This window comes from Dipodomys spectabilis, unplaced genomic scaffold, assembly GCF_019054845.1.
Source record: "Dipodomys spectabilis isolate Male_0828 unplaced genomic scaffold, ASM1905484v1 ptg000209l, whole genome shotgun sequence".
Lineage (NCBI taxonomy): Eukaryota > Metazoa > Chordata > Mammalia > Rodentia > Heteromyidae > Dipodomys > Dipodomys spectabilis.
The window spans coordinates 996,679-1,016,674 of record NW_024870886.1 but is presented as its reverse complement, the minus strand read 5'-3'; the positions used below and the strand labels follow the sequence as shown (position 1 = coordinate 1,016,674).

Here is a 19,996-nt window from a genome sequence, read left to right as displayed (position 1 = left end):
TGTTTCCCTGTTCTCATTTTTTTCTAAGCCCTTAGGGAAGACACACAGAAAAATAACTGGCTGGTGGCTACCCATTCTTCTTCATACTCCTCTTCCTCTTCTTGTCTGGAATTAGGACCATAAAATCTTCATAGTAGCCCATTGTTAGCCTTAGAAACGTAAGTAACTATTTAGTAGCATTCTTCTTCCAGTTTTTACCTACTCCCAGTTCTCCGTGGAGAGTGAATACAACCATCAGTCTGTCATTTCTAGGAGAGAACCAGTGGTTTCTGTTTTATTTAATTGTTTTTCATAGCTTAGCCCTTAGCACTTGAACTCAGAGTCTCCCACTCTTGCTTAGCTTTGTTGCTCGAGGCTGGTGTTCAACCACTTGAGCCACACCTCTACTTCTTGTCACTTAGCTTTTAAATAGGATAAAAAAAAAAACACAAACGTATGACTTTTGTAAAATTTTCAGCTTACTTGTTTTAGGGTGGATGGGATATCTTTTTGAGACTTTTTATGTAAGTAAAGCAAAAGTCTTGCATGCCTCTCTTGTCTTTTTTTTTTTTTAACATCGAATTACTCCTTCTTGAACTGTATGTGTGTGTGCGAGTGTGTGTGTGTGTGTGTCTGTCTGTCTGTGTGTGTGTGTGTGTCTGTGCCAATACTGAGGCTTGAACTTGGGGCCTGGGCTCTATCCTTTAACTTTTTTTTAATGGCTTACCAGTGTTGCACTTGAGCCACACCTCCACTTCCATTTTTTTTTTTTTTTGAGTCTGTGTTAATTAGATATAAGAGGCTCATAGACTTTCCTGCCAGAGCTGACTTTGATCCATGATTCTTCGATGTCAGCTTCCTGAGTAGCTAGGATTAACCACCAAAAAGATAGAAGTGGAGGTGTGGCTCAAGCCAGGTGGTCTTTGAACCTTGATCTTCTCATCCTCTTGAGTAGTTATCTATCCAGGCATGAGCCTTGAGCACCCAGCTTTCTTAAATTCTTTATCTTACTGAAAATGACACCATCCTATTCACTAGGTGGCCAGGCAAACTAGAACTTGGATTTTGTTTCCAGATTTTGTTTCTTCCCCAACCAAATCAACACTCAGTGCTACCTATCCACATGCTAAGTGTTGCTGTGACCTCTCTCTTTTACCACTTTACTATGGCTTCTTTATCCATCCCTCAGTGGTATTCAGTCCCACTGGTGCAGCTGCTCAGCTGTCCTGGTACCCCTTTCCATCCTGTCCTTCTCGAAGCCTGTAGTTGGCATAGAAAGACCAATCACTGCAGTCACATTATTTTGGGGGAGAATGAGGAAGAGGTAAATCTCAAAACAGTCACAAAAGAGACTCAAGACTTTCTGTTCTCTGAGCTGTGCCAGCTTTCCAACTTGACCTGACACTTTGCTGCCTACCCTTTGTCCTTCGTTTCCCAGCCACGACACAGTCTTTCAGAGTTCCAGGAACAAGCCTCCTTGCCCTCGACACTGCCTTCCGTTCATTTTAAATGAAGAATTTTCTTTCATTTCTCCTTGTAAAATCCAGTGGGTCTTTTCCTTCAGATCTTATGGAAGAAATCTCTGCTCTGGCAATTAATGATCTAAACAGATCGTAGGTTAGATTTTCAGAGAATATTCTCGTGAAAGGGGAACTTTGTACTTCCCACTCAATATATCCTACCTAGCAAATGCCTGGCCTAAAATAACAACCCAAAAAGGAGAAAGGAAAGGGTATGAGTTCCATTCAGGTTATGGCCTACTAAATCAGAAACTGGATGTGACATAAGCCTGTTGAGTCTGCTTATTTGTTATTTATTAAGGATGCCATTGTTTTGACTGAGAGGAAATCAATTAACAAATTTAATATCAAAACACATTTAGAGAGGCTGTGATAGGGTAGGAAATGATAGGAACATAAGATAATCTATTTTTATTTTCGGTATAGGGAGAAAAATAGAACCCTTTTTCCTTCTTTTTTATTTTTGGGACTAGTTATCTGGTGAGAATTAAGCATGTACAGGAAGAAATTTCAGCCTGTCATTAATGTGCTTCAGGCAGTAAGAGGAAGGCTGGTGGGTTTAAGAGCTTGTGAGAAGGTTTGGACAGTGTAGGTCATATCAACACACACAGAGACAGCCTAGGTAAAATATTGCACAGGGAATGCTAGGAGGAGAGAGTCAAGGACATGTTAATAATCATCATTTGATGAGCCACTGTGCTTGTGACACATTAGATTTTGCTTTATTTTCATCTTGGTACCTTTATGGCGTACACAGGGAAATGATTGAAATTACTGACCTTGTGATCTGAGTTAATTTTTTATGAAGTACATATTCAGATGAGTTATTCATATTGATTATATGCTGTCAGTTTTCTTAGATGAGTATTCTTTCTCCATCTTGTGTGTGTGTGTGTGTGTGTGTGTGTGTGTGCGCGCATGCCAGGACTGGAGCTTGAACTTAGGACCTAAGCTCTGTCCTCTTGTTTGCTCAAGGCAAAGCACTCTATAATTTGGGCCATAGCTCCACTGGTTAATTTGCAGTAAGAGTCTCATGAGCTTTCCTGCCTGGGCTGGCTTGGAACTATGATCTTCAGATCTTCGCCTGCTACTAGGATTACAGGTATGAGGCACAGACTCCTGCCTCCTTCTCCGTCTTTCTCCATTGGCAGTATGCCACCTGGAGAGATAAAGGTATAGCTTTATGGGGAATGGCTTGTCTTTAGGAGGCTGCCCCCATATATTTACAGATGTAAGGAGGGTGTGGTTGAACCAGAAAATAAAGAAAGCTTGTGCAAATCACTCACTGTTTTATCTTTAGGTTAAGCAATTGAAGACATTTTGCTTTATTGTTTAAAAAACATAAACTAGACAGAAGGGCTCACTACCATGGGGCAAATACCTAACAATAAAATGCACCATTACTCCCCCCCCCAAAAAAAAATACTTGCACAAGAGTCTTGCTGTGTCATGTTCTGATTGCATGATCTTGAATGAAACTGTGGCCTCTCTTGTGGCTCAGAGCCACAAGAGGTGGGAACATGGCTTGCCTTTCATATTTTATCTTTTTGTGAAAGGCAAATTTGAGAAACTACAAAAAAGTATGTGAGTGATGTAAAGTACTATATAAAGGAAAGCTATAATTATTTTGCTATTTTCATGATTATACCCTAGGCTCTGGACTTGCCCACCTGTCCAATAGGTGGGGTCCTTAGGAGATTTGTCTGCATGACACTACATCATGCAGGAACTTAGAATTCAGACTGGAGCTATGTCATTTCTTTCTGTGTGACCTAGCAGAGGCTGATTTCACAATGCCTTAATCCTCCTCCTCCTTCTTAGTTGATTCTCTCTTTATAAAAATGTATGTACAATGGGTTTTTTAATGATATCTATACATATATATGTATACACACATATGTATCAATTTCACAATAACACATACACATACAATGCATGTACACATATGTAACACTCATACACATATAACATATATAACGTGTATAATAATATATACATATATATCACAAAACATGTATATACACATGTACATATATACTATATATACTCATATATATACATGTATACAATGCATATATACATATATTCATGTGAATATATATACATATACATGTATATATAGACTTACTCTGGTCATGTTTTACCCCATCTGTTACTCTTCCTTATACCTTAGACCCCTCTTTGCAGTTTTTTAGTATATCTTATTATGTTTTTTGTCCTTCACCTTCTTCTTTAGCTCTCTTACCAGGTTCTTGCACAAAAGAATAGCTCTTTTATATTAAAGTCCTTATTTTTGTTTTGTTTGAATCTATATTCTACACATAAGAGATAAGTGACATTTGTCTCTCTGAATCTGGATTATTTCACTTGCAGTTCCATCCATTTTCCTGCAAATGGCCAAATCTCATTCTTTGTGACTGAATAGTACTCTATCGTGTGTATATGCTGTATTTACCTGTATTCTTTGATCGGTTCCTGGTACCAATGCTGATGCTGTAGCCTGGCTATTGTGAGTAGTGCTGTGACAAACAAAAGCGATCAAGCATCTCTATTGCAGGTTGACTTAAATTCCTTCTCATAAATGCCAAAGAGTGATATAACACAATTGTGAGGGAGTTCTAGTTTTAGTTCTTTTAAGGAAATTCTACATTGATTTTCCAGTGGCTGAACTAAGTTATGTTCCCACCACCAGTGTATAAAGGTTCAATTCCCTCTACATCATCACCAGCATTTGTTATTTAAATTCTATTTATTGCTACAAAAAGGGATCCTTATGCATTTAGTCAACATGCCAGAGAGTTTCTTTGGGATTTTACTTAGTTCTGTGAAAAAAAAATCATCTTCACCAATGATTGTGAAGAATCCCTTTTTCCTCTTCTGTTCATCTTGCTTCATAATTTCAGTTGTTTATTTAAATCATCAACATTCCATACCAGAAGTTTCCTTGCAATTCTTGTTTTACATTAACAATCTCAATAGTTAAGACAACCAAGTTAGGCTACCAACTTGCTTATCCCCAGCAAATATCAAGTTCCTGCTTGGAAGAATTCTAATACACTATATAATGAAAAATATGAAGGATACTTTCAGAAGAATGACTCACTGCAAAGAGATACAGATATACTGCCAAAATCAGTAATTCATATGTTTGACCCACTTATACTTATTCTTTCAGAGGAAAAACTACATAAATATTAAGAAAACTGTCCAAGCAACTTGCCTTTTGTCTTTTTCTGCCTATACTGGGGCTTCTACTCAGGATTGGGGCACAACCCCTTAGCTATTTTGCTTACTGTTGATATACTACTTGAGCCATACCTCCACTTTCAGGGATTTTTTTTGCTGTTTAATTGGAGAAAAGAATCTCATGGACTTAACTGCCCAGGCTGGCTTTGAACCATGATCCTTAGATATCACCTTTAGTAGCTAGGATTGCAAGCATGAGCCACTTTTCTAAATGCCATTTTCTACATATGATGCAACCTCTCTTTGGCTTTTTTTCCCCCCAGCTCAGAAATGTGAGCTGAAATTTATATAAACAGTGTTGATAATTCATTAATATGCAGGAGGAAGATCCATGCAATATAGATAACAATAGTTTATGATTTTTAAGTTTTTAAAAATATTGTGCATCATATAGCAATATAAGATCCTAAATATTTTCTGAAATAAACAAACAAACAGATGATCCAGCATTGAGGCTCTTACATTATTTTTCGGAAGAAGTTACTAATTTTGAACTATCTGATTGTACTGCTCCAAAGATACCACTACAAATCTAACAAATTTTCCGGGGTCATGAGGAAACTTTTATTATTTTTTATTACTATTATTATTATTGATGGTACTTCAGTTTGAACTCAGGACTTTACACTTGCTAGGCAGATGTTTAACCACTCTAGCTATGCCCCCAGCTCCAATGAAGAGCTTTGAAAGTATCAGAGTAACCATTGTAACAATTACTTTATATTTATTTACTTTCCATTTTTTATAACTAAGTAGCATCTATAAAGAAAATACAATTAGAGAACATGCTTAGGAGATAATGGTGTGTAATTTTTTTTTCTTGAAAGTTATATTTTACAAAGATGTTCTAGATCCACACATTGTGTTGTATGCTTTAATCCAATCACTGTGGAGGCTGAATGAAGGAGAGGATCATGAGTTTGAGTTCAGGTGGATTTTATAATAAGATACTGTTTCAAATAAAAACCAGTAAAATGTGCTAAAGTATTAATTTGGCTCTGATGATTTCAAACTCATTCCAAAAAACAAAAAACTTGACGGGTGAAGCCTAAAGTAAGATACTTTTTTCTTCTGGTTCCTTTAATTGACCAGTTCTACCAGTGGCCTGTGAAGAAATCCATACAGGTGTTCAACAAGAAAGTTCTAGAAGTCTCACTGGACATGCCTCAGAGCAGGGAAATCAGAAATGGGCATGTTAGCTTTGTATGAGGCATTCAAAGTGAGTTAAAAAAAGGAATACCTGGTAAATGCATCAAAAAATAAGAACATGGTTAAAATAGCATCAAGAGTTAATAAATCCATGGCATTTTATTTTGTATCCAATATGTGTTCCAATCTCAGCTGTTGTATCCAGAATATCCTCTGGTTCATGTTTGTGTGACCCAATCAGAGGCACACATGGCTTCTCATCTTCTAGCCTGTAAGTTGGCCAATTTTGTCCATCTGCAGGTCCAACAGGATCTGGCTCTGCTTGGGTTTCCAACCTTGTTTTTCATTGGTCTCCCCTGGTGGCTATATTTAGGTCACACTTATCTTCCTTCAGTTTTTCAAATATGCAGAATTATATCCTACCTCAGGGCCTTTGTGCATGCTGCTCTCACAGCTTAGAACTGTCTGTTTCTTCCATTGTTTGCATGACTAAATTCTTTTTTTCAGGACTCATTTCATAAGTCACTGGCTTCTCTGGCTACACTTAGTCACAATTTTGTTGCCTAAAATTATTCTCTGTAGTATCCTTTAGATTGTTGCACTTGCTGTACTTGCCATTGTTCTTATTTATTTCTCATATTTATTTGTTGAATTTATCACGTCCTCCAGAACTAGAGGCTTTATATTGTTAGTTACTATAGTTAGTGACTATATACTTTTGTATATTCCTATATTTCTTCCTCCCTTTTTTCCACCCTTGGAACGGGTGATCTATAATTATGAACTGTTATTGTGAAATCTCAAATATTACAAATTAATATGTGATGAGCTTGAGAATATCATTGTGTACTTCATTGTGTACTTACATGCATGCATGTGTGTGTGTGTGAGAGAGAGAGTGTTAGAGAGAGAGTGTGTGTGTGTACTGGGGCTTGAACTCAGGGCCTAGGCACTATCCTTTATCTTTTCTTTACCACTGAGCCACAGCTCCACTTCTGGCTTTTTGGTGGCTAATTGGAATTAGGAGTCCCACAGCTATTCCTGCTGTGGCTGGCTTAGAAGCCTGATTCTCAGATCTCAGTATCCTGGGTAGCTAGGATTACTGGTATGGGTCATCAGCCCCCAGCTTTGTCTATTTTTCTTAAGACTTTCTTGGGCTAAGAAATCTTATTTAGGCAAGCCAAACCCAATATATAACACATAGCTGATATTTTCTTTTTTATAGACTGTTAAAATTTCATTGTAAAGGTGAGGTACAGAGGGGGTTACAATTTCATAAATCAGGTCATGTGTACATTTCCTATTGAACAGTGTCACTGCCACCTTCGTTATCTCCCAGGTTTCCCCTCTAACTCCTCCCCCACTCCAAGTTGTATAGTTCATTTCCAACATAGTGTCTAGTGGGTTTCACTGCTGAATTGATTCACCTGTTGTCCTGCTGTTTGTATGCTTCCCCTTCTCACCAAATGAGATAAACTTATATACAGGACAAAGAGAATAGAAATCAAAAGCAGCAACAGAAAGGAATAAGCCAAAGAAAATAGGAAAGAAGAAAAAACCCCACAAACAGTACAATAAAAACACCTTTTACTTCCATTTCTTGGAGTTAATTTTGATAATCATCATTTTATATGATCATATGCACATAGCTATTGAGTCCTTGTGATCCTCTCCTAAGAATATCCTCCTTTGGTCTCAATGTGTGAATGTTTTAATTAATCATGTCCAAGAGTAATCATTTGTCTTTTACTATCCATTGGGTTTACTTACAAATTTATAGACACATTATAATTATTACAAATGAGGGAAACTATGAAGCCTGTGTTTCTTTCTTTTTTTTGGGGGGGGGTCCAGTCGTGGGCTTGAACTCTGGGCCTGGGCGCTGTCCCTCAGCTCTTCAGCTCAAGGCTAGCACACTACCACTTGAGCCACAGCACCACTTCTGGCTTTTTTCTTTTTGCTTATGTGGTGCTCAGGAATCGAACCCAGGGCCTTAAGCATGCAAGGCAAGCGCTCTACCACTGAGCCACCTTCCTAGCCCTGAAGCCTATGTTTCTTTGGCTCTGGCTTACTTTGCTTAGTATGATTTTTTTTCCAAGTCTTTTTATTTCCTTATAAATGTGGCAATGTCATTCTTTCTGATGGAAGCACAGAATTCCATATATATATATATATATATATATATATATATATATATCACATTTTTTTGATCCATTCATCCACTGAAAGGCATCTGGGTTGATTCCATATCTTGGCTATGGAAAACTATGCTACAATGAACATGTTTGTGGCTGGTGGCTTTAATATAGCCTTGTTTGTGGTCAGTTGGGTAAGTGCCCAGGAGGGGATTGCTGGGTAATAAGGAAGCTCTGTTTAATCTTTTGAGGAACTTCCATACTGCTTTCCATAGTGGTTGAATAAGTTTACAGTCCCATTAACAGTGTAGTAGTATTCCTTTTTGGCACCAAATATGCCAGCATCTATTATTGTTAGTTTTCTTGATAATGGCCATTCTAACTTGGGTCAGGTGGAATCTCAATGTAGTCTTGATTTGCATTTTTTTATGGCCAGAGATGTCAACCATCTATTTAAGTGTCTATTGGCCATTCTTTTTTCTTCTTCAGAGAAGTCTCTCTGATTCTTTAGCCCATTTATCAATTGGGTTGCTGATTCTTTGAGGATCTGCTTTTGGGAGGTTTAATTTTTTGAGCTCTGAGTATATTTTATATATGAAGCCCTTGTCTGATGCATAGCTAATAAAGATTTTCTCCCATATTATGGACTTTCTATTTATATTGCTAGCTATGTCCCTTGCTATGCAAAAACTCTTCAGTTTGATGCAATCCCATTAATCTATTCTTTCTTTGATTTGTTGTGATTCTGTATCTTTACTTAGGAAGTTTCTACCTGTGCCTTAGTGTTTCCCCCAGCTCTTCTGATAATATTTTCAGGGTATCTGATCTTACAGTGAGGTCTTTGATCCCTTTATAGTTGATTCTGGTGCAGGATGATATATAAAGATCTGACTTCAGTTTTCTGCATATAGTGTATAGCCAATTCTGCCAGCACCATTTGTTGAAGATGCTATCTTTCTTCCTGTGTTTTTGGCTCCCTTATCAAATATTATATGACTATAGGTCTGTGGGTTCATTTCTTGGTCTTCTATTCTATTAATCCTCAGGCCTATTCTTGTGCCAGTATCAAACTATATTAACTTTGACTTTAAATAATGTTCTGTTGTGGTTTTAGACTTGCTTTTGTTTCCAAAAGGGCAGACCAAATCATAGAAACTCAAGAAAAATGGCAAATCAAGGAACTTCAACTCCTATACAAAACAAAAAGGCAAAGAGTAACCAATAAAAGATCTAAAAGATGGTTCTCAAAATATTTAAAATCAGGGGCTGGGGAGGTGGTTCAGTGGTAGAGCACTTGCCTTGTATACATGAGGCCCTGGGTTCGATTCCCCAGCACCACATGAGCAACAAGAAAAAAGCCGGAAGTGGCGCAGTGGCTCAAGTGGTAGAGCGCTAGCCTTGAGCTAAAAGAGCTGAGGGACAGCACCCAGGCCCAGAGTTCAGGTCCCACTACCAGACCCCCCCAAAAAATATATATTTAAAATCACTGCTGATATATATGTTAAATGAAAAGTTAGAAAGCCTGCATAAGACTATGCAAGAGTTTGATGAGACTAACCAAAGATTGTTAGAGGAATTCATGGAGTCCACAAACAGAAACCTAAAGGAATTCTAAAAGAAGCAAAGGTAGTCCAATGAAAAAAGTAGTCACTCAGCTAAAGAATATGAGATAAATCAACATAGATAATAAAATCAAGGAAGAAGTCCATATACAACTGAAAAGAAAGCTTCAATGAACAGATTGAAGCTATGAAAATAATCAATTAGAAGTCAGGGGAAGAAAAAAAAAGTAGAAAGTCTTGATAGCAGGTTAGACAAAGTAGAAGACAGAGTCTCTGGAATCAAAGACTAGATATACAGAGAAAGAACAAATTTTCAAAACAAAGCCAAGAAATGTGCTTGCTGGAACTTCAGGACTCAATCAGAAGACCTAATTTAAGGCTAGTAGGTATTGATGAGGGTCAAGGGAAGCTAAAGGGATAGGGAATATATTGAATAAAATTCTGGCAGAGAACTTCCTGAACATCCAAAAACAATAGGCCCATTCAGATACAAGAAGCCTGTAGCTGATATTTGCCTTGTGAAATCTCTCAATGCCAACACTTCAGATTTTCCTGTCCTTTTCTAATGGATATGTATGAGACCTTCTATTTTAATGGTCCCTTTTCTCACTCTGGAAGAAGAAGCTGCTGTCTCTTGAGTAGCCCATGGACAAGCTACATGAGGGGAACCAAAACCTCTCCCAACACTCAGCAATGAGTGGAGGCTAGCAAGCATGTGGTTAAACTGGAAGCTGACATTAACTTTATTTGACTTTGAGATGACCAAGGACAACACTTACTTCCTGCTTGTAGACTCATGAGAGACCCACTAAGTTATTCCATTTTGTGAGCCTAAGAAATTGTGTCTAATTGTACACATTTGCTGTTTTAAAAGATCAGGTTTTCAGATAAAGAAATGAGAGGCAGTAGGTACATTGTAGTTTCATTTTATGCACCGTTCTGTCTTCTGTGATTGCAGTTATCTGTACTCCGCTGTGCCTGAAAATCCTAAAGTGGAAAATTCCAGAAATAAGAGAAACACCGCATTGGCATAACTCTCTTATTATAGTTTACTGGTATAAGTATTCCATTTTATTACTGTTGTTAATCTTACTGTGCCTAATTTATAAATTCATAGGTATAGATGTAAGGGGGAAAACATATAACATGTACTATATATAGGGTCATTCTTATGTCAAGTTTCAGACGGTAGTCTTAGAATGTGTTTTTCATAGATCATGGACCTAGAAGTAGAATATTGCCATGATAACCCCCAAATTCTGAGAAATATTGAAAGCACAAAATAATTTTGGGCGGAGTGGGCTGAAGACCTGACAATGTTACTCTAATCCTCACAAACTTTGCAAAGAAGGTAAGGGCTTGTGGGAAAGTGAGCAAAACATACATGGATAGAAAACATGGAGAGAAGGTGTTTAGTATGGAGCTTCAGACAGTTGAACAACTCTCTGTCTGCAGTTATATGGGACTAGATAATGCATCCCATGAATTGGTTGTGTCAACTAAGGACATTGGAACCCTGTGGACTCTAAGTGCCACCTGGATTGTTCTTGCTACTGACTGAAAAAGGCAAATGAAGAAAGGCAAAGGAAGGACTGTTAAAATGAGTCAAGACTTGATGTTTCAGAAAACTCTCAGCTTCCAGAAGGCAAATCACTTTACAATGAAGAAATAACTTCTGACCCCTAAGATCCAATCCCAGGAAAATATGGTTCCAGGAAGAAGCCAAGCCAAATCATTTGTGAAAATCTCAGGAGTATTAAAGGAATTCCACAGGGTAGCATTCATGGAGACCTGGGAATGCTAAAGAGGTTAAGGATGTACCCAAATTACTGTCAATCAGACAGCATAGGCTCTTTAGAAAGCCCAACTACAAGCTCCTTGTAGTTGGAATCCAAAAGATTTGTGTGTGTGTGTGTGTGTGCTGGTCCTGAGGGGTGAACTCAGGGCCTGGGCATTGTCCTTGAGCTTTTGTGTTCAAGGCTAGTGCTCTACTGCTTTGAGCCACATACAGCACCATTTCCAGCTTTTTGGTAGTTAAGTGGAGATAAAATTCTCATGGAATTTACTGCCTGGTCTAGCTTTGAACTGGGATCCTCAGATCTCAGCCTTCTGAGTAGCTAGGATTATAGGTGTGAGCCACAGACACCCTGCTGGAAAACCATACTTTGATGGCTTTTGTAGTTTTTGCTTTCATCTAATGAAGTGAGCTCCTATAAGACTCACGGAAAACTCATAAAGCTTTTAAAACAAATTATATAAGCAGGACAATTTCCTGCTTGGATTAAAAGGAACAGAGAGAAAATAAAATGAAGAAATATTTGGATCCCCTAAATTTTACTGGCAGAAAACAGTCTGGGAAAACTAGATGCAAAGTTTTGGTTTCTTGCTTTTAAAGGTTCAGGGTTGGAGATGTAGCTCGTTGGGAAAATGTTTACCCAGGATTTGATCCTCAGTACCACAAGGAAGTTAAAAAAAATCAAACAACAAGAAAAGAGGAGGGAATCAAAGAAGGGAAAAAGGAAGGAAGGAAACATATGAAAATGACATAGGGAAAACCAATATGTATAATTAATATTCATAAGCAATTATAATCAAATAAGGTCATAACGAAAAGGAAGGACCAGAATATTGAGTCCAGTATTGCTTTTTCAAAGCCAGACCTTGAGAGTATTGAAGAACAACCAATACCTCTTGTCTGGATTTCATAGCTGTTAATGGAGCTGTGATTCCAGCCTCTCGTTACTCATAGCTTTGTCTAGTTGCCTCCTGCTCCATACTAGGACTGAGCTGTGTGATGAGAAGCACACAGTAGAAATGCTGTTGTGTTGTTTTTTTTGAGATTAGGTTGTACAACTTAGGTTAATAATAAGGATGGCAGCCTGCCCCCCTTCTCTCCTGCTCACCCCCAGTCAATCACGTTCACTGATTTTGCTAATAGTTGTCCAAATGAGACCCTCTCATCACATTTTCAAGAATATTATTAGTAGATTTATTTATAGAGTTTCTATACATTATGGTTTGCATGAATTAGTCCTGGGTCATGTCAATTGTCTTACATAAATGTATTCCATTCCAAATGCCATGGATTGGATGATAAATTATATAACTAAAATTATGAACATACTTTACAGTGTAACCTCATGCCATTTACATGTTCTAAACCCAAGCCATTATATGGAATGTATAATGTGGAATGTGGTGTGTGTGTGTGTGTGTGTGTGTGTGAGAGAGAGAGAGAGAGAGAGAGAAACAGAGACAGAGACAGACAGAGACAGAGACAGACAGAGAGAGACAGAGACAGAGACAGAGGGGGGAATGGAGAGAGAAAAGAGTTATGTTAGTATCTAGTAAGTATTTCTGCTCTATGGTTCTGGAAAGGATGTAAGTAAGCAAGTGAGAAAAAAATCAGTAACAATATAAGGTTGATATTAAAGATATGATTCTAAAGGTATGATTCAAAGGTGTATTCTCTGAGGATCATCATATCCTAGTTGAAGAAAAAGCTAATTTTAATTGATATTTCAAGCGTGCTTTTAACCAATTTTATTTCACTTCTATTTTCTTTTATACAGGACTCAGAATTTGAAGGGGAAGGAGTCAGCCAAGATATTCCTAGGTCATCTTTAGAAACTAACAAAACATTGAAGAGGTTTGTACCTTAATGTTAGATTTGATGCTGTGTGTGTGTGTGTGTGTGTGTATGAATTAAGTAAGGGCTGATTATAGATGATAGACATCCTTGCTTTGATTTACCTGACAAGTCACAGTTTTTGGAAGCTAGGACCATACATTATCCTGGGATATATTTGCGTCCCTTTATTCATATGGTGTTTGGTAATGGGGTATCTAATCCATGGTAGTATAACACAGAGTGTAAAGGTATCTTTTAAAAATTTTTTCTTAGAAAATGACAACATCTTTGGGCCATGCAAGGACTTCTGGAAGTGGATATGATCATCACTTCCTCTTATGTAGCAGCAGCATATGTAGGTTCAGAGGCAGCTTGCTGTGATAGTCTTACTTTGAACATTAAGAATTATCCTTTCCTGCTTGTCCTAGACATACACTAGTTATTGCAAATAAGGGAAACCATGGGACCTACATTTCTTTGGGCCTGGCTTATATGACCATATCAGATGATGTTAATCAAAATGAACCCTAAGATAGGGACACAAGTGATTTTTTCTTTCTTGCTATTGTGTTTAACATAGTTATAATGTACTATGTGATTTTTTTCTTTTGTATATTCTTCCCCCACAGTATAACCCCTGTATTCTCTGTATTTGATTCTGGTGCCCTGCATCTTGTATATACATTTTTCTAATTTGGGGAGGGGAAGGGAAATGAAAAGATGCTGAAATAAGGATACAGGTTGACCCATTGTAACAATGAGATGCACAAGACACTATGTTGAAAATGAACTTCACAGCTTCGGGGCAGGGGAGGGGGGAAGGGAGGAGTTGGGGAGGTGGGGTGGGAATGGATGGTAGGGGAAAAACAAAGGATGAGGTAACAATGCTTAATAGGAAATGTACTCATTACCTTACTCATGTAACCCTTCTGTACAGTATTTTTACAATAAAAAGCATATAAAAATTATCCTTCCCATGTGACTAGTCAACATTCTTTGTTTTTTTTGGGGGGGTCCGGTCGTGGGGCCTGAACTCTGGGCCTGGGTGTTGTCCCTCAGCTCTTCAGCTCAAGGATAGCACTCTACCACTTGAGCCACATTACCACTTCCAGCTTTTTTCTTTTTGCTTATGTGGTGCTGAGGAATCGAACCCAGGGCCTCAGGCATGCAAGGCAAGCGCTCTACCACTGAGCCAACTTCCCAACCCCTAGTCAACATTCTTTAGCATCAGTTGCTCCTCAGTTAATCAGAAATGCTCATACTTTGTTGGACTGCTGCAAGGGCAGGTTGAATGAGATAAAAAAAAATACAAGATGGCAGAGTGCTGGTGGCTCACAACTGTAATCCTAGTTACTTAGGAGGCTAAAATCAGAGGATCAAGGTTGTAAGCCAGTCCAGGAAGACAAGCCTAAGAGACTAGACTATTGTTTCCAAGTAACTAGCAGCCAGAAGTGGAGGTGGGGTTCAAATGGTAGAGTTCCACTTATGAGTGGACATAGCCAGATAAGAATGACACAAGTGCCAGTTCTTGAGTTCAAGCCCTGATGCTTGCACAATAACATACAAAATACAATGTGTTTGAATGACTCACTCTGTGCATGCTTACTACTTGGTAAATGCCATTTCATACTAAGAAAACCAGTGTCTCTCAAAAGTGGTCAATATTGTCCACATGGGATACTTGGTGATAGCTGGTGAACTTTTTGATTGTCCCAGCTGGGATTAAATGGGATAGTGGTGTTATTTAGTGAGTGTAAGGTAGGATGAAATTCTTCTAAATGATATCCAAGTCACAGGACAGGCTCTGAAACAAACAAGTGTCTGATTCAAAATGTCAGCAATGGTGGGACCAAGACAACTTTCTGTAAACCCTAAAGCTTATTCATGCCCTTTTCTATAACTGCAACTCCATTTAGCATGCCGATAAGACGTCCACTCAAGTGGGACCTGCCTGCCTGTGAGAACTATTTAGTATCTGACAGAAGAGTCCTTGCAGACAGGGTCCTCCATCACGAAAGCATCATTTCAACATGTAGCTTGACAACAGTGCAGGGTAGAATAGCATCCTTCCCCAGGCCAGAGCTTCTAACGAGAAGACTGGAAATGGTCTGAGAGGTCTTCAAGACTATATAGATGAGAGAGCTAGTGAAAGGCTAATGCAACATAGTGAAAAATAGGAACCAATTTCAATATCCAACAATAAAAGATTCATTGAAGTAGCTTATGGTAGGCTTTGAGAATGAAACTCTAGGCAATACCTAAAAATTAGGTGGTAGAAAAAGTGCCTATAATACACAGGGTAGAAACTGAAGGGTATAAATGTTTACAGGGTTAGTTTTGTTGTGTATTAAAAAACGCATCTACTGACTATGAAGAATAGAGGTCAATTTGTTCATGGATACTTTGTCTGGACTGCAAGCCATTGGGAAGATTTTGTAAAATTTCATTTTATTGTAAAGATGTTGTACAGAGGGGTCACAGTTACATGAATGAGGTAATGAGTAAATTTCTTGTCCAGCATTGTTATCCTCTCCTTTGTTTTTCTCTTACTATCCCTTCCTTCCCCCACCTCCTCCATTCCTCCCCCACCCGCAAAGTTGTAAAGTTCATTTCCAACATAGTGTTTTGTGAGTATCATTGTTACAATGTGTCAACCTGTGTTCTTGTTTCAGCATTTTATTATTCCCCTTCCCCTTCCCAAATTAGATAAATGTATATACAAGATTCAGGGTACCAAAATCAAATACAGTGACAACAAGGGATATACCATAGGGGAAGGAATATTCAAAAGAAGCAACAAAAGCATATAGTACATTAAAAACACTAACAAAAAAACCCCTCTTGTGTCCATATCTTGGGGTTCATTTCACTTGACATTATCTTGTATAGTCATATATACATACTTTTGAGCTCTTCTGCTCATCTGATAAGATTATCCTAGATGTATACTAAAGTAGAGCTCCCCTATGAGCCAGCAATCCCACTTCTGGTCATTTACCCAAATGATCACAAACAAGGACATACTAAAGCTACCAGCATAACTATGTTTATAACAGCATTATTCACCATAGCTAAGATATGGAACCAACCTAGATGCCCCTCAGTAGATAAATGGATTAAGAAAATATGATTTATATATATGTATATGTATATATATATAAAATGGAATTCTATGCTTCCATCAGAAAGAATGACACCATCCCATTTGCTAGGAAATGGAAAGACTTGAAAAAAATCATATTAAGTGAAGTAAGCCAGACCCAAAGAAATCTTCCCATGGGAACATTTTTTATAAGTTACCAACACATCTTTTTAAAACATACAAAACCTGCATCTAAACGCCTATAATCCTATCTACTTAGGAGGCTGAAATCTGAGGATGGTGGTTTGAAGCCAGCCCAGGCAGAAAAGTCTATGAGGTTCTTATCTCTGATTAACCACCAGAAAACCAGAAGTGGCTCTGTGGTTCAAAGTGGTAGAGTGGTAGCCTTGAATGAAAGAACTCAGGGACAGCTCCCAGGCCCTGAGTTCAAGATGCATCACTGACAACAAAACAAAACAAAACAAAGCAAGAACAAGGAAAGCAAAATGCCAATGCAGCTAGTTCTGTGCTTTTCATACTCATGACTCAATAAATGAAATACCTTCCAAAGAAAGTCTTATTTCTGTACTGAACATGTATAGCCTTTTTCTTGCCCTTCCCTTGAGCAATACAGTATAACAACTATTTCTAGAGCATTTGCTTTGTATTAGGTATTATAAATCATGGGAAGAGTCTTCAAAGTACACAAGACGTGCACATGTTCTGTTCAACATGAGGCTATGTATAAGGGACTTGAGCATCTACAGATTTTGGTACCCAAAAGGAGTTCAAGAACCAACCCTTGGTGGGTTAATATAACATGAAATTAACAAGTGCACTGTATTAGGGAGAACCAGGAAGATGAGATGACCTTGAGACCGAAGGTAGATATGATCTAATGTCAGCCCTGTCTCATGACCTAGAATGCAATTACTTTAAAAGAACTCAAATTACTAGATGTTATTTAGGTCCCAAGTGCCTTACTCTTTTGATAACCATTGTATTCCTTTTAAATTTAAGGAAGTTATTTTTAGAAAACTTTTAATTACAAAAAAAAAGTAGGATTGTAACCGGGAACTGTGTTTTCTTTTCTTTTTTTCCCTCTTCTTTCAGATTGTAATTATGAATGTAGTATATAATTACCTAGATTAATTTTTTTAAACATATTTCTGAGTGCCTTACAATTCTTGACAAGAGAATACAGAAAGAGGCTGGGCATACCATCTCACTGTGGTCAACAGAATATATTTGATGTTTACTCAAGAAATCTGTTTACCTTCATAACTGCATAATAGGGTCATTAAAGACAATGGATACAGTAGTTTAAAAGTAATACAATTTACAACAAAGTGTATTTAATTTTAAATTGAATTGCCAGCAAATGGGTGTCCTTATGAACCCTTGTATCAATGTAGCTCTAATGAGATTAAAGGAAATCAGTTGTATCATAGGAAGCTAAATCAGCAATGAGATTCCAAAAGGCTTCTCCTCCAGTGAGGCACAGCTATTGTAACTGATGGCCTTGCCCAGTAAATCAAGAGAAGTGATAGGATCCTTTTTAGAATAATGGATTTGGTAAAGCAGGAAAATATGCCAGTATCTGATAACAAGGAAAAAAGTTAACAATAACCACAAAATAAAGTGAGTGAATATTAATAACAAGAAGAAAGGAATCAAGGGAACATTTTTTAAGGTAAATATTTTTCAAATTTTATTTTATTGTAAAGATGTGGTACAGAGGAGTTGCAGTTACATGAGTGAAGTAATGAGTACATTTCTTGTTGAACATTGTTACCCCCTCCTTTGTTTTTCTCCTACTATCCCTTCCCTTCCCCCCTCACTCCCCCTCTCCCTACCCCCCTCAAAGTTTGAGAAGAAAATTCACCTCTGGAAAGTGGCATTAAAGAAAAAAATTGCTGGGGACCAGTGATTCATGCTTATAATCCTAGTTACTCAAGAGGCTGAGATCTGAGGATCACAGTTTGAAGTCAACCCAGGCTGAAAAGTCCCTGAGTGACTCTTATATCCAATTAACCACCAGAAAATCAGAAGTTATGCCGTGGTTCAAAGTGGTAGAGTGCTAGCCGTGAGCAAAAGAACTCAGAGATAGTGCCCAGGCTTTGAGTTTAAGCCCTATGACCAATCAACAAAAAAAAGTTAATGTTGTATAATAGCTATTCACTTAAATTTCATTTCCAAGTTTCTTGAACAATTGGTAAGATTGAAGGATGATTGATTAAAAAATCAAGTTATTACAAGTCTTATCAAATACAGTCAGCCCTTTACATATGTATATATTGAATGAACCAGTGGTAGATCAAAACTGTAGCAAGGTCTGTGATGGATGGACAGTATAGTGAAACAATTGTTAAAATTAGTAACCATAAGAATATACTATATAATAACGATTAAGAATTAATGATTATGTCATATTACAATGATTTAAAGTACACAGAAGGATATGGATAGGCTAGATGCGAACTCTATACTCTTATGTAGATGACTTGAGCAAGTGTAGATTTGGCTGCCCATGGGGGGTTCTTGGAGCCAGTCTCTCACAGCTATATAAAGACGGCTGTATTTGATCTCTTGGCAATGACATTTTAATTGCTGGGAGATCAGTAGTAAATAAAGTGAGTCTTATATTTTATGAGGCCAGACTTCAAAAGCCACTTCCTCTCTGACTTTAATCAGCAGCAGCACCTGTAATGTGGTGTTTATTTAATTGCTAGTTAATCTGACAAAATGTTGAAGGAAAACATCAAATTGTATTGTGATTCCAAAGACAAACACCTCTCTCTCTCTCTTTTCAAAAAGAACCTATTGTCATTTTTCTGTCTTGCTTCTTCATCATTGCAGAACTCCATGTCCAACATTGATTGAAGACTTAACTGTTGGCAAAAAGGGGTGTGCCACCAAATCCGGGTCTCTCACACAGGTAACTAAGGATTCCAGGGGAGCAGCAGGATCTTGCTGCCAGGTGAGCTCTTAGAACTAACTTTTTTTCCCCTCGTGCAATATGTGAAATGAGGAGATTGACTATGTAGATCTACTTGCCTCTTGTGCTTTATCTCTAATAGTACAGATGAGAGAAACAGAAGTTTAATAGGTCTTGATGCCCGTTTTTTTTTTTTATGAGACTTTGAGGCTAGTATCTCTCAATGGCAAAGCCTGGAGAATTCCTTAAAACAGGAAGTCAGTGAGTGAAGCTCAGTCCCTGTTGTACAGTGAGACAGGGCCTGTTGCCATGCAAATGAGACAAGGCTTGAGAGTTGATGAATCTTCCATCTGCATCTCCTACTCATCTGACACTCGCTTTGAGGAAGGTTGTAAATGCAAGAGAGATTGTGGTGTAATTCCTCAGCCTGGCATTTCTGCCCCTAGTCACCATTCGATTATCTTCCAAATTGCTGTGTTTCAGAGAGATAAAGATTTTTTATGGCTTGCTGACTTGAAACAACCACAAGAGCCAGCAAAAAGATGGTGAAGCAGCCATGCATAGTAATTCCATTGGTAAATGACAAAATCTTTGTTTGTCTGACATTTCCAAAATTACTGCAGAAGATGAATCTAAAACACAAAATGTCACATTTGGCATGCAAAAACTATCACAATATATTTCAGTATAAAATTCATAGAGGCGTTTAATTTAGAATGTGTTTAATAACTCTGTCTGCCTGCATCAGTAATCC

The 19,996-nt window shown here is 37.8% G+C and overlaps 1 pseudogene; it reads left to right on the top strand.

Moving 5' to 3' along the window:
- Positions 1-19,996, top strand: part of LOC122122428 — a 267,246-nt pseudogene that overhangs the window by 45,734 nt on the left and 201,516 nt on the right.